The sequence below is a fragment of the Diospyros lotus genome, chromosome 2 (genome assembly GCF_014633365.1).
Source record: "Diospyros lotus cultivar Yz01 chromosome 2, ASM1463336v1, whole genome shotgun sequence".
Taxonomy (NCBI): domain Eukaryota; kingdom Viridiplantae; phylum Streptophyta; class Magnoliopsida; order Ericales; family Ebenaceae; genus Diospyros; species Diospyros lotus.
In genome coordinates this window covers 23751729-23767895 of record NC_068339.1, presented here as the reverse complement: position 1 = coordinate 23767895, position 16167 = coordinate 23751729, and positions in this window count along the sequence as shown.

Below are 16167 nucleotides of genomic sequence, written 5' to 3'. Positions count from 1 at the left end.
TAATTGGATGTTTAAAATTGAAGTGGAATAAAAATTATTAGGCTTAATAATATAATTAGATTAGATTAAATAGATTCAATGTATATATCTACCTACATTTAAAGATTGTATATATAGTTAATTAATAAAATAATATTTATTCAATTACAAATAATTTAAAATTTAAAAAATTTAGAAATTACCACAAAATTAGAAAAAACTTAATTTAATAGTAATAAATATTTATGAATACGAAATGTTATTTAGATGTGTAAAGTTCAAGTGAAGTAAAAATTAATTAGGTTTAATAATATTATTAGATTAGATTATATAAATTTAATGTATGCATCTAGTTACATTCAAATAATGTACATATAGTTAATTAATTAATAAAATAATAATTAAATTACAAATAATTTAAAATTTTAAAAATCTAAAAATCACCACAAAATTAGAAAAATTTAATATTAATTCAAAAAAAATTCAAAATATTCTCTTATTACTATAAAATTAGAAAAATGAAATACTCATCAAAGAAGATCTTAGATTCAGCCTTAATATATATATATGAATTAAAAATATTTTTTATATTTTAAGGGGTTGTTTCAGATGTCTTTTAGTTTTTTCTATTTTCAATTTTTATTTTTAAATTTTTGTGTTTAATTTTTGTTTTTATTTTAAAAAATATGAACTTAACATATCATTTTACAATTTTGTATTCATTTTTAAATTTGTAATTTACTTTTTATTCTCTTTTTTACTCTTAATGTTGCTAGTGACTAATAAGGTTGCAATAGAACCGAGTTGAGCTGAGCTTTGAGCTCAAGCTCAGCTCAACAAGCTTGAACTTAGAATTGAGTAAGGTTGCAAACGAGCTGAATCGAACCGAACTTCCCTAAGCTTGGCTCGGCTTGATAACATTTAGCACTGGCTCGAGCTCGAGACAAGCCTGAAATGTGGGCTCGAGCTCGAGCTTGATAACATTTCTTTAGCTCGGGCTCGGTCGGGATTCGGGTTCGGGTTCGAGCTTGGGCTCAACTACATTTCACCTATTTCCTAAGTAAATATCTCGGCTTCAACATTTGGGAAGGAATTAAACATTGCCACATAAATTTCTCTAGATGTAAATTTTTTAGACCAAATCCAAATGTTCATAGTTTACTTGGAGGTTAGAACTCAAAACTCCAATGAAAGTTTTCACAGAAGAATGTATAGAATTGTGAAGAATGCTATCATTCACTAAAAGTTTTATTAACTTCTTTTTTATTTTTTCATTTATAAGTTTGTATACCTCAAAATAAGAAAAGAACATGAAGTAGTAAAAAGAAACCATATCTTAGCATGCACACAGCCACATATATACACAGTTGCATTTTTAGATTTACATTTTTATTTTTTTAAATATTTAGTTATTAAATATACACAGCCACATCTCTTAGCATGCATTTTCAGATTTGCACATAGCCACATATATACACATATATATACACACATAATACATATATGTAACCTGCAAGCAAACACGAATCTGGCAGCAACGAATAGCGACATAGGCGGATCTCGAGGTGACGACGACCACTAAAGACCAAAGACGGAGGGAAAGATGGCTGGAGACGGGAGTTCAGAGAATGAGTGAGAGAGAGAAAGAGAGAGAGAGAGGGAAGAGTTCAGAGAGTGACAGGTAAATCGGAAATGAGAATTCGGAGGGGGTGATTTTAGATTTGCATTTTTATTTTTTTAAATATTTAGTTATTAAATAAAAAATAAATAGACAAACAACAACAACTTTCACTTGCAACTTTCACTTCTTTTACCCAAAAGCAAAACTATAAACGACAAACAAATCCAATCCAAGCTTTTAGTGATGGGTTATTATTATAATTAATTAGAAAGAAATTTTAGTTTAGCGTAAAGATCTAAGATGTGGATAATTTTTTTTATTTTTATTTTTATTAAACTTGCTATCAGATTTCTCGAGCTTATTTAAAAACTTAAATATGGTTACACTACAAATACAAATATTAAGAAATCTCATTGAAATCTGATAAAAGCTTAAATAATTTTTCTTATAATTATTTTGTTATTTTTTTTATTTTTCTTTTTCTTTTCTTCTTTTTCCTTTTTTCCTCCTTCCTCTGCAACGCACAGACCCTGCTTGCGAACAGCCATCGGCTATCGTTGAATTCCAACATCGTCACCATCTCCCACAACAGCCACCGCCTGCTCTGTAACTGTCTCCAGTGCCTGCTCCGCCATCGGCCACCGATCACCATCTCCTCCCAGCCATCATCGCTAGCCCAAACAGCCCTCGCGTCGGCCAGATCCGGCCCTGCCTCCTGTGCCTTCTCCTTCGCGCGGCTACCGCCTATCTTCCCTTGGTCGCCACAACAACCATCGCTGCCTCTGCCGACCATCAACGTCGCTGCCCATTGTTGTCGAATCTGAAGTCAAATCTGGGTCGACCCGACCTGACCAGGTACAACTCGACCCGACTTGTTTTAGGTTCGACTCATACCTGATTTGATGCATCCAAATAGATCTAAACCAATCCAATCATGCCAAGAATCCCGTTTCGATGTGGTGCCTGTAGAGTTTTGAGGAGATAGTGCACCCCACTGTGCATATTTGCTCCTTATTTATGTCATGAGGAATGAGCTACTTATTTTGCTACCATCCATTGCATTTTTGGTGACAAAAATGCCTCCAATCCTCCTGGCCCATCTTTCGGTAAGTGACCAGCTTAGAGCTGTTATGACACTTTTATTTGAGGCTCAAGCCCGGCTTCAGGATCCCGTCTATGGTTGTGTATCTCATATCCTTTCCCTTCAACAACAGGTTAGTGACATGCAAACTTATCGAGTTCTATTCTAGGATTCACTACTCGCACACTATTTTGTACATTCTCAACCTGTTCCACAACCTGACCCAAACCCAAACTGGAGCTATGATCTTCCCATCATCCAAGAAAATGCCTCGCTTCCTAGTTTCCCTGAGACCACTTCTCCACCTTACCTTGATGACACTAGCAATAGCCAAATGCCACTCCGGGACGACATTGATGAGTTAGGACCCATCATGTTTGGCAACCATCGTCATCACTGAACATCGGCATCATTATCAGTTCTATAATTTGTTTTTTTCTTTTGAGTAATTGTATGGCTTGATCTTTTGTAACCGTATTGAACATATAGAATGAATATCATGCTTTTGGTACTTTAACGTCTCATTCCATTGTCTTACCATTGATTGCATATTGATTATAAAACATCTCAGCCTCTTGTAGCTGTTTAATAAATCATCAAATTGAAGTAAAAATATTGACTTTGAATTATCACATCTTTCAAAGCCTGAAAATTTTATGTTCTCAGTCAAGCTACACATAACTAAATTCCTGAAAATGGTCGACGATTTTGGTATGTCGAGCAACCGACAGTACGTTTCCAAATTTCTTTTTCCCCTTAATCTCTACTTGGGGAAATTCTACGACCCCGCGACAACATTTAGACGTGTGCAGCAATTTCGGAAAGTTGCTAGAACAATTATGGAATAAATTAGAATAAATTAATTGAAATAAATTAAATAAATTAATTGATTACAAAATAAAAAAGAGTTAATATATATTTTATAAATTTTTTCATACATTTTTCTAAAAATTTGCAACAACTAAATTTATTTTTTATTATTAAATAAATAAATTTTACGATGATTAAAATGTTAATAACTATTACAAATAGTTAATTATTATACATTTAATATATATTTTAATTTATTATAAATTTTGCCCTCCAACAAAATTCTCATAATATGTTAAAAAATTAAAGTTTGATTGCATTTTTATTTATATAATTAAACTATGTAAAAGAATAAGCCTTAGTGGGCTCATTCCCGACCATCATCTCTGTAAAGTTGGATGTTTGCATTCAAAATTAAAGGAAGCTTTGGGATGGAAACACTTTATATTTATATTTTTATTTATTTTTTATATATTATCAATAGTTAGTTATTATACATTTAATTTATTTTTTATTTTATGTACATGAAATATATTAATTGATATATTTAAAATTTAAATAAATATATTTATTACTTTGATACTTAAATTAAATGTTATAGTCACTAAACCAATGTAATGTACCACTTAGTCGAATAATCATTTGGTATCATTAATAGAATGTGTTGATAAAATAATAATCAAACTATTAAACTCATACATTAATTAATTAATTTAAAGTCACAACAAATTTATTTATCAACACATTCTATTAATCATTTTATTAGTGTATTTATTTATAAATAAGTATACTCAAAATTATAAATAATTTTATTAATATATTTATAAATAAACTTATTCACGAGCCAACTTGCAAACTTCTAATCGAACCAGGTCGCGATCCTGTAATCGAGCCATCTCGCGAGCTTCTAAGCAAGCCAGCTCGCGAGCTAGTATTCGAGCAAGCTTGCGAGCCACTATTCGAGCTAGCTCGCGAGCCTATAATTAAGCTAGCTCGCAAGCTTATTGAGTCGAATTTTGCTTAGCTCAAGCTCAGCTCATTAACAAATTGAGCTTCAAATTTAGGCTCAAGTTCGGCTCATTTACCTTAACGAACGAACTCGAACGAACTTTTACCGAACCAAGCCTAAACGACTCGGCTCATTTGCGTCCCTGGGCTTGAGCTCAACTTGAGCCTTAAAGATTGGCTTGAGCTCGACTTGAGCCTTAAAGATTGGCTTGAGCTTGAGCTCGATTAACATGAATTGAGCTCGAGCAATGGCATAGGTGATGAGAAAAACTAAAATAACCTAGAAAGATTAGGAGTTTTGCTGTCGAAGAAGTTTGTCAGTAACACTTGCAGATGCAATCACGTAAAAAGCTGTTGGCGTTGCTTTTTTGGACACCTGTCGTAAGCTTCGCTGGATGTTGTTGTTCTGCTCGCTAATACAACGCCAACCACTTGCTTGTTGATATTTCTAAAAACCTATTTCTTGTTGTTTCTGGCAAATGAAAAAGATGAACAAGAATGACTGCAACAACTTTTTCAAACTCCCGTCTCTCTCTTTCTCACAAGCTTCCACGGGAAGTGTTCCCTTTTTCTCCTTTGTTAAAGCTTCTTTGAGAAGTTTCCTTTAATATTATATATATATCTATTATCGACTAAAGCAATAATTAAGGGTGAGCAGAAGTTCGGGTAAACCGAACTAACCGAACCGACAAGTTCGATCAGTTCGGTTAGGTTTTTCTAAAAAAAAAAAAATCGATTCAATTATACTTTTTCCTAAAAATCGGTTATTCAGTTCGGTTTGGTTATTTATACAAAAATAATCGAATAACTGAACTTGCCCACCCCTTCCCCCCGCGCGTGGGCGCCGAACCAAAAGTAACCCATGACCTGTGACCATGAGGAGTCTGTGACCCACCCAACCACCCCCTTCCCCCGAGACAGCCACTCACCCACTCACCTGGAGACCAAGACCGACCGATAGAAAGAGACTCCAATAACAGACCAGCACAAATCGATTGCACAAATCGATCGATTTTGTGTCCATCGCGTGTCGCCATCGATGAATCGGTAATGGTCACCTCCTCCACCTTCGATGCCTTTGCAGACGGCAATGGGCCACGCCCGCCTTTCACTTCGCCATTCGGCTGTCCCCTTCGTCTCCTTCGTCAGATCCACACCTACACCGTTCCATCACTTCCTTGTTTCTTCCTTTCATTCCTTATGCTTAAACGATCGATCCACACCAATGAGGCAACGACCACTAACTTTCGAGTGACAGAGGTTACTTGGGTTAGTATCGACAGTTAGGTTAGGGTTTTGTAAGATTTTTTTTTTTTTTTTTTTTACTTTCAGTTGAATTAGTTTCTTGATGTATTTCTTCGTTTGCATTATGGGTTGTTCGTTTGTATTTCCTTTGTTTCCACAAACGGATATGTATTCTCTCTTGTGTATTTCTGCATTGTAAATGGGTTTGCATTTTTCTATTCTTCTTCACTATAAATGGATTTGTATTCTCTCTTGTGTGTATTCCTTCGTCTGCACAAACAAGTTGCACAAACGTTGTTCCTCTGTTGCTATAAATTAATTTCTAGTTTTGCACAATCAGTTTTCGGTTAACTCAGTTTAGATTTCGGTTAGTTCGGTTAGTTAAGATTGGTCAGTCGATTCGGTTATTACATGTAGTTCAGTTCGATTGAGTTAGTATTTTTTGGTAGGTTTGGTTCGGTTATAATTGAATGCACACCCCTAGCAATAATGTGTAATTATTATAATAATTTAAAGTTTGATAATATTATGTTAAATAATATATTAATATATTTACAAACGAGATTATTCACAAACTATTTGCGAATTTCTAATCAATGATATTTACGAACATTTAATCGAGTCTACTAGTATTCATAAGATTCTAATGGAATCAGTTTGCGAGCTAACAAACTAAGCTTTACTAAACTCAACTCATTTATAAATCGAATTTCAAAGTTAGCCTCAAGGTCAGTTCACTTATCTTAACGAACAAACTCGAACAAACTTTTTTTGAGCTGAACACCAAGCCACTCGTGAACGACTCAACTCATTTGCGATCCTAGTAACTAAATGACATGTCTAAAATTGCTTAGTGACTCCACCATTTTCTTTTGTCACACATACTTCCTTAGAAGTCATGACATTCATTTTAAATATGGGAATCACTAACCATTAACTCCATGGCAATTGATAGGATTGATTTTGGAGGAGGGAATTAAAGGAAAAAAAAGAAAGAAGAAGAAGCTACAACAATAAGACGAGAAATTTGAAAGTCTTTAACTAGAGAAAACCAACCTAATTGGAGAATAAGAGAAGAGTCATTACCCAACATTGGAAAACAAGACAACTTAGTTTGACTAACCCTCAACCATCTAACAGAATAAACTCATATGATCAAGCAAAAAGAAAACTCATTATTTCCTTAGCCATCATTTGGAATTTTTTTATAATTTAACACTATTGTTGCCTGGATACACAAATGAATTTAGTTGATTGGAAATATCGTCGTCAAGCCACCCAAATCTGTAAAAATAAGAAAACAATCAAAAGGTGCAAAGAAGTCTTCGTACAAATACTCCGATATTTAAGTTAAACACTGAGTATGATGAAAGAAACTAGTATTAGAGACGTTTTACCTTTTTAATAATGAGTGCTTGCTTATTTATAGAGAAATATGGAGTGATCTAAAGTGTAACAGAATTAGAATTCTTATAGATAATGCTTATCTTAATTAATCTTAATTTAGCTGAGACTAGAATTGTTATAGATGACATTTATTTTTCATAGATGATGTTTATCTTGCTTTTTTGGGGAATAAAATTTTGTATGGATGATTGTTTATCCCAATATTTTGAAATCATTTCAGAATTAGGATTCTTTATAAATAATCATTTATCATTTTCTTGGAGAAATTTTTGGATGTTGGACTTATCTAGTTGGCACATTTGTGTAAAACCCTCATGCATATGAAAAATGTATGCCTATCAGTCTAAAATATCGTTTTGAGCTCTTAGCCTTTTAATGACCTTTGCTTATGACACAACACATACTATTTTTATTATTACCAAAAAGACTAGTTCATACTAGTGTTATGTTTTAAACCATTTAGATAAGTTTTACATGAAAATTCATAACTAAATGCAGAATAATCATTTTTTAATGATTCTTACACTAAAAGTTCCGCAACACCGCTTAGTTTCTAAAAAAAAATATATAGTTAAAGAAATAAATATACACCATAAACTCTGTTTAGCCCAAGATGGTAAGTATTACTAAATGTAGACATATGTTAGTTTCTCATTCCAAACAATCATATCAAAATTATTTCACATCTTAACCTTTCAATGGTCTATATGTTACTACATAAGGATTCACTCTCATAAAAAATCTACCAAAATGAAATTTATATAGTTTAAAAATTTACAAGAACATAGATTTGCAATATATTCAAAAAAATATATTCCTTAATTCTATAATCTTCTCTTTGCCATTGGAAGATCTACTCTCACGTCTTCACACACACACATTTAGAAAAAAAAAAAAAATACACTTTGAGGTAAACTATACATTTATCAAGTATTGTGTCAACATTTTAACATACATTGCATTTTCAAGAAACTTCAAATTAAATATGCATCAAAATATTCTCATGTAACATGCATTTTTGGAAGAATACCTAACAAGAATATGCATATTCATTTTTAACATTTTCCACAAATTATTCAAAATAGCATTTATGAAATTAAATTATTATGTCAAATAATGGGAGAAAAAATATACTACTCTCCCCTACCTTAACAATGTGCCTGAAGAAGATTTATTTTGCTCCTAGGCTTCCACCCTCTTCCTTATCCAAAGCCTCTATTTTCTTCTATATTCTCTCTATTTTAATTAAACAATATTTCTTGAGTCACTAAGAGTAAAAGACCACCCCTTTCTCCTCCTCTATATAGAATCAAATTTTTGCCTTGATTTTTTCATTAAGGGGTCAATTAATTTTAAAGACTTTTTATGTTAGTTTATCCTTTGAAACTTTCTTTTCTTGTACAATTAACTAATTTAATTCAAATTAAAAGTCTTTTTAAGAGAAAAAGAGTGTCATGCGAAGGGGTGTGGGCTGCAACTCACCTCTTCCATGCAAAAAAATTAAAGAAATGGACCTTTGGGTGCCTTTCACTTAGCAGCCTAGCAGTTGCTCGCCTATTACGTGAAAAGGCTTGCCTGCAATGCATTTATTGCAGCACACATGCATGACTTGTAAAATACTTTTTCATGTTAGGCAAAAGAAATACCCATCAACTTTGGCAATTTGGCCTCTTGGCACCCGTAACTTAAACTTGAATTTGTTAGGCCCTCAACTTCTAATTTTATAACAATTACACATCTTGGTTCTCTATTGTTGAATCCTCCAACAACTAAAAATTTCAACCTTTACAAGGTCACATTCTCTCCTCACATCCTTCCTTCCTCATCGACACTGGTTCCTCATTCTTTCATCATCGACGTTGCTTCTTCCTTTCTCATTAATGTTGCTTCATTATTGCTTTACTTCCTCACTTTCTTGCCGACACTGCTTTCATCTGCGTGCGAATGCTGAAATAGACATGGAAAGTTAAGGATGCAATCCACCAAGAATGCAGGTGTGGGCCTTTTGCAATTCTAAGAATTTCATACACGAAAGTGAAAGTCGACAAGTGATTTTATGGTTATCGTCCATATGGGGTAATTAATTTACTTTTTTTCCATATTGGATAATGTAATACCCTGTTGGTTGAGGTTTGGATTTGTTTCTTGAGCTTGAGTTACAGAGGGTGAAGCATGAAGCATGAAAATTTTTTCAGTAGCATGATCCTCCCAGGCTTGATCATGTCTATTATGCTATTAATGGGTTGATGAAAAGAGTGAAAGAGCTTGAGAAAGAAAGGAAAAGCTTGAAGAAAAAATTGGCACGGTGTCTTTTCTTGCTATTTGCTGCAAGCTACCTTTGTTGGAATGCAAATGTTAGAGACTTGTAAGTCTAAGTGAAGGAAGAAATTAGACCTTTTCGACTTCAACCTTAGAATTATATTTTAGGGAATTTGAAGTTGGTTATGTTTTGTAAACTCTAGGTTGAATTTGTTATTATTGAATTTTGGAATGAAAAATTCTATCCCTTGTTTTCTTATTCAATGTTGGGATTGTTATAATATACTTCAATTCTCTATCAACCAAATAATTTCCAATATAATAATTTAAACTCAAAATATTTTTAGAATCAAACTCAACGCAAGGTATCAGGCATAAGTTCATTTTAGAATCACTAGACAATTTAAAAAGTGTAGTTTTTAAATATCTACAGCTTGATGAGCAACTTTTCGGGCAACTTGGGCTACCATCCCCAGAGGTCAAATCCCTAGGATTTGACCTATGGATGATGAAGAAAATGAAGAATGGCTAGGATTTGAGGATGGGGGTGGTTTGAACGATGAAGATTTGTGATAAATATAGGGGTTTTAGCTGAAATTAGAGGAACAAATCAATCATGGTTGATTGATTTTGAAGAGATTTTATAAAGGGTCTTTGTAGAAGAGATCACAAGAAAGAGATTGGGACAAAATAGAGAGAAAATAGTATATTTTGAAGGGTATTTCGAGATTTGTTAGAAAATCGAGGAACTCTTTGGAAAAATCAATCTAGTAAGGTAACAATGTCCAAATAAGGTGAAAAGGAAGAAGAAAAGAATAAGAAAAAAAAAAGAAGAAAATATGAGGAAACGATGGGGTTATAGGCCGTTAGAAATAAAATGGTGGTTAGAGATAAGAGGAAAAATTATAGAAAAATATTTTTGAAAGAATACCAAGTGTTTGAAAAACATTTAAGGTTTGTAAAAACATTTTTGAGTTCATCAAGACCACAAATAAGAAACCGAAAGTTATTTAGTTCATGCAGTTATATCATATGTGGTATTTATCTAGTTATTTCTTGTGATATCTTGATGTTATCAAATTAATGAATTTGTCTATTCATATCATGTAACTTATGCAAAAATGTCTTAGAAGTTATAGCTCACCCTAAATGTATTTTCTTCTATAATATATATATATATAAGTAGATGAGATGGATGATGGATAAAAAAAGAAATTGGCCAATGAACGAGATATGAAAAAGAACAAATTCGCTCCTTAGATTTTCGTATTCAATTGCATGTTTATAATTCAATGTATTAAATTTGTACTCTTATCTTGTTAGAGATTAAATAAATTTATATTACTATTTGAAGTAAACTCGAATGTAATGTATATATATTAGAAGTTTATACTTCATTTTAGGTTTGATCTAACCAACATTTTGTACTAGACTCTAATTACTTGTCTTAATTATATTTTTATTAAAGTTGCTAGATTAAGGGGTTAAAAGGACAATTTTAGAAAAAAATTTGTGTACAAAACATAATTATTAAAAAAAATCCTCAAATCCCGAAATTATAACATACCTAGAAAAGCAAGATGTTACAACAACAATACACACATTTTGCTTGTTTAAAATTTTTGAAAATTAAATCGAGTAACTGAACACAATTTTTCTGATTTCATTTTCAAAATAATAAAAATAAAAGTTGTATCAAACAGCCCTAAGATTTTTACTCTTTTTTTTCTCCTTATCAATAAAAACACACAGTCAATTATATTTAATTTTTACTAGAAAAGTTCGTCTAACATACACAATGGTCTATATATCACTCACACTAGGTAAATATACAAAAAAATTATATATGAATACACTCTAATAAATTTTAAAATATGCTGAGTTAACTTACATAAGTTGAGCATAATATAATCCAGGGGGTGCACCTTGAGCCGAGGCCCCAGGAGCCATTATGGAAAGCATGGGACTCTTTGGGTGAAGGCCTAAGTGGATGGGGTGTTGACTTCTTTAAGCTTTGGGCATATGGGCAGTTGAGACACATACCCTGTAAAACACCTAAATTTTGATTTTCTTTTTTATTTTTACTATTAATTAATAGTTAAAAAATTTTAATTTTAATTTTTATTTGATCTCTACTTTTCACCCAAACTCCTCCATTTGATTTAATTTATCGAGACAGAATTTTTGTGTGTACACTTATTTTCTCGCATTGAACCAATTTTAATTCATACCTCATATTAAGAAGTTTAAATTTTTAGTTTATTTCAAAATATTGAATTTAGTTATATAAAAAAAAACTTGTTTGGTCGTCATAGCTAGTCTCAAACTAGCCAGGTTAGAAACTCATCCTACAATTTCTAAGCAAAAGGTTTCGAAACTTCTTACATAAGTTTTGAAACTAGTCGATTTCAAGCCTTGTTTCCCAAAAATTATGCATCTCGATTGACAGGATTTTAACTTATCTCCCAAGAGCTTTCGAGTGGGACTAACCTTGCTTTGTTACAATGAGCAACAACAAGCCTTGAAGTTAGTAGTCATAAGTTTTGAAACTTGTTTTCCAAGTTCTAAAACTTTCACTTCCTATAACTCAGGTCTAGAAAGTTAGTTCTCGTTTTTTATTTGGTTTCTCCTTATTTTAATTCATTCCTCATTGGCTCCGTTTTATTTTCAAAATCATCAGAAATCTTTAGAAACTTTTAAAATAAATTTTAAGTCACTATAACTTAAAATATGAATATAAAGATCATCTATTTTTTTTTTTCAAAATAAAAATAACATGTCTTTCATGAAAACTCAACTTATACAACAGATTTAGCATGCTATTCTAATATTACTAAAATAAAATTTATACGTGCTCCTAATGCATCATATAAAACTTGTATAACACCTAAAAAAACATGGCATGCTACAAAATATAAATGAACTTCCAAACAAAGCTTTGAGCGTTCCTTTCCCTTAAAATCGTTTGCCTTACCTGAGCATTTGAATATTTTAAGGGATAAAACCAAATTAAAAGATAAATGAGGAACCTCTAGAATTATTTATCGCATGAAAGATGAAGCTTCTATTCTGTGATGCCACTTGTGACTTTGTTAGTATGCTTTCAAAAACTTTTTTAATAGTGCCATAAACGCTTCTTGAAAGGCCTCCAACTATATTACCTTGAGCCCAAATAATACAAGACAATATAGCATGATCATACATGATTATGGATGCAAATGAAAAGTCAAATAGAATACATTTTCAAGTCAATTTTCATGCAACATAACAAAATCATAAAATAAGGGTTTTGTGGGCTAGATAACCTCGCCTTAGAGTTTATTTAGAAGAAATATTTACTTACTTTTTCTAGATTTTCAACATCTCCTTTGTCACATTAGTGGCAGCCTCTTATTCCTCCTTACTATATATCTCTCTTTCTCTTATCTCTCCCTTCCTCTCTTATGCAGATTTGAAGACCAATCTCATGATTTCTATTTAAACCCAAACACACTTGGCACCACTCTACCTTTTGGGAAGATAATATTTTTTAAATGGGTAAGATTTCAATTTTTTTTAAAAGTCTTCTTCTTCAATTTGGTGAAAAACTTCAATTTCTTGCCCTTCAAAATTGGCGTCAAAAGTTGGAAAAGAGTGGTAATTCCCACATATAAGATAAGACAAGAAAAAAAGGAGAGGGGGTGGAGATTTGTTGCTCACGCGGGCGAACCGCAAACTGCTTACTTAGGTGGCCAAATAAAAGGAATCGTAAGGTCTTTTTTAAAAAATGAGCCTATCTTTAGTCATTTTACCTGTCGAGCTAGTCTACGTGTCAACTCACTCGCAATTTAATATATATATATATATACACATACATGTACAATATATATAATTTGACCTATTTCCTTGATCAAATAGGCTAATTTCTAATTAATTTTCAATTAATTTTTTTCTTCAACTCCCACTATCCAAAAATTTATTCTCAAGATTCTATAAGGTTTTGGGATGTTACTCAAACTCGAATTATTTCTTTTATCACTATTAACTCAATCAACTTGAAAGCCCACTCACCCAAATCTTATTGACAATCCTAAATTATCTCTAAATTAAATTTAAGTTTGTTTTTTAAAATTTTTAATTATCTTAAAAATATTTAAGATGTTATAGTGGTGATCTCAATGGTTGTGAATAGTGGCAATAGTAATAGTTGTTGTTATTGTCAAAATATAATAATTAATATTTATTTATTCTAGAAAAACTCAACAGACAGTAAGCAGGGCTCAAGAGAAAACACAATCTTATGTCAAGGTGTCCATAATGTAAGGGGAGGGAGATGGTTATATGAGACATGCTCGATCTATTGTCCAAGAAAGTTAGGATTGGCCTCAAAGAGAGATTGATCTGCTGTTTGGGAGAGCTAACGCAAGACCGAAGGGAGAAAGGGAGTTGTCATGGTTTAGGGGATGTCTCCATTGTCCGGGAGAGTTAGTGTGTCCTCTAAAAATTGTCTATGATACAAAGAAGCACTCAAAAGAGATATAGGGATTTTTCCTACACATACCTTTTTATGCTTAAGTCAGATAGTGTCATGGAGTCTAGAATGCAGTATGCAGTGCTCTGGAGAATATTGGGGAGAAAGGTTTCTCTTGGAAAAGTAGTGTGATGTTGAGTGTTTAGGATGCAAAAGGTCGCTTAGAATAGAATGAGAGAGAATCTGAGAGGTTGAAGGTGAGAAAAAAAATATCCTTGAATACGAGGGGTTGAAGGCTATTATAGTCATTAGTCGTGATTGGGACACGTGACACACATGTGCGAAAAGACGAAATACTTCTGACACATGTGATGTTGTCTTAGGGTTAAGCTCAAAAGAGGGTCTTCATGAGAACTCTATTCCTAGAAGAAAGGTCTTATAGAAAAATGAGAGCCTAAAATAGGTGGGCAACATTGTGCGCGACAACGTGGGGCGATGTTGTACAGTAAATGGATCTCTTTAGGTTTTCTCTGAGAGCTAGGCTTGACGAGAAAGATTGCAAGATACGGCTTTAGGAAGCTAGTCTCAGAAAAACTATCGTATGGTCCTTCGAGAGGATCGACTCGAAAGGACCCTTTCAAGAGAATTGCTACTCTCAAACGTGTTATCTTCTCGAGGAGAACTCCCCTTAAAGGAAGAGCTACAATAGTTGTGGACAATGGTGATTGTCATATATGCAAAGAGTGATAAAAAGGAGAAAGAAGATGAAGAAGAAATATTGGTTACTGGTCATAGCATTAGCGGGTGATAGAAATGAGAATAAGAGACCATGCATCAATTTTCATACTCTAAGGGCAAAATGGTAAGTGGTACGGGTATTAGTTTATCCCATTTTACTTGGATAAGCTATTCGTCCACATATAGTAAATATAGTATTTTTAAATAACAAATAGAGTAATACTATAGATAATAGTATTTTTTTTCTAATTCATTTACCAAACGGGGTGTAAGATGAAAATGGTAGATGATAGGGGTATTAGTTTATCCCACTTTAGTCGGATAAACTATTCATTGACATATAGTAAATATCATTATTTTTAAATAGCAAAAAGAGTTATATCATCAGATAATAGTATTCTTTTCTAATTGGTTTACCCAATGGGGGGTGTAAGATGAAAATGGAATTAAGTAAATAATTTGATCATATTATCTTTAACAACTTCATCAAAATAACAAGTTAATATGTGATATTAAATAATTAATTTCAACTTTTAAATATTCTCAAGAAAATGATCAAGACTGAGTTGATTACATACTCTTATATTGTAGAAAAAATTGAAGGGTCAATTAACCAAACACCTCTTTCACTTTTATCTTTTGGCCTGAAAGCCCCTAGATTTTAAAACTCACCTAATTAGTTTCTAAATCTTCTAAAATTAGCCAATCACTCTTCGAATTAGCCATGTCGCCTCCTAACCTTGAGTCATTTGAAATGGTGTTGTGACTAATTTTATAAAATTTAAGGACTAATTAGACAAAATTTAGAGTTTTAAAAGTATTTGAGATATAATTAAAAGGATGTATAATTAATTTATCTAAAATTTAATTAATACATTAAGTTTTAAAAATAAGATTAGATAGACATAACATATATAATATATATAACCACAGTAATTTATCATTAAAAATGTTTTACTAAAAAAAGTTATTATATTGTTAACTAGAACAATACTAAAATATGACTTCAAGAGGTACCTTTTCACAATTTCCAACTAGTGACCCATTGGGCCGTGCCAAGGCACCTAGCCCAATCCTCATATTAGATCTTGGCCTAAAAAGCTCAAATAATATTTTTATTCAAATTGAGATTCTAATAAATTTCATTAATCCCATATAACTCGTATACTAATTTTCATTAGCTCATAATCCTCATCAAATTTAAGATTTAGAGAATGATCTTTATCATTATCGTACATTTCAACTCTCTATCCTCCTATGATTACGGATGATATATAAAATACCTTTATTTCTATAAAAACAAGCTTGATCATAGGTCAAAATATATTCTTTCCAAATTTTACTAGCACTTTTACATTCTGAATCCTCACTAATTTGAGCTTTAAAATGCTTATATGTACTAACCACCCTTATTATGAAAATTATCAGATCATGACATTCTATTGCCACTATAACTGCTCCTACCAACCTTATGGGCCAGAAGGAACAGTAGCTAATTGGCAATTGCATTCACAAATACACATAATCCAAAATCGTATCTTCTAGTTTTTGGACTATATCATGCCTTAA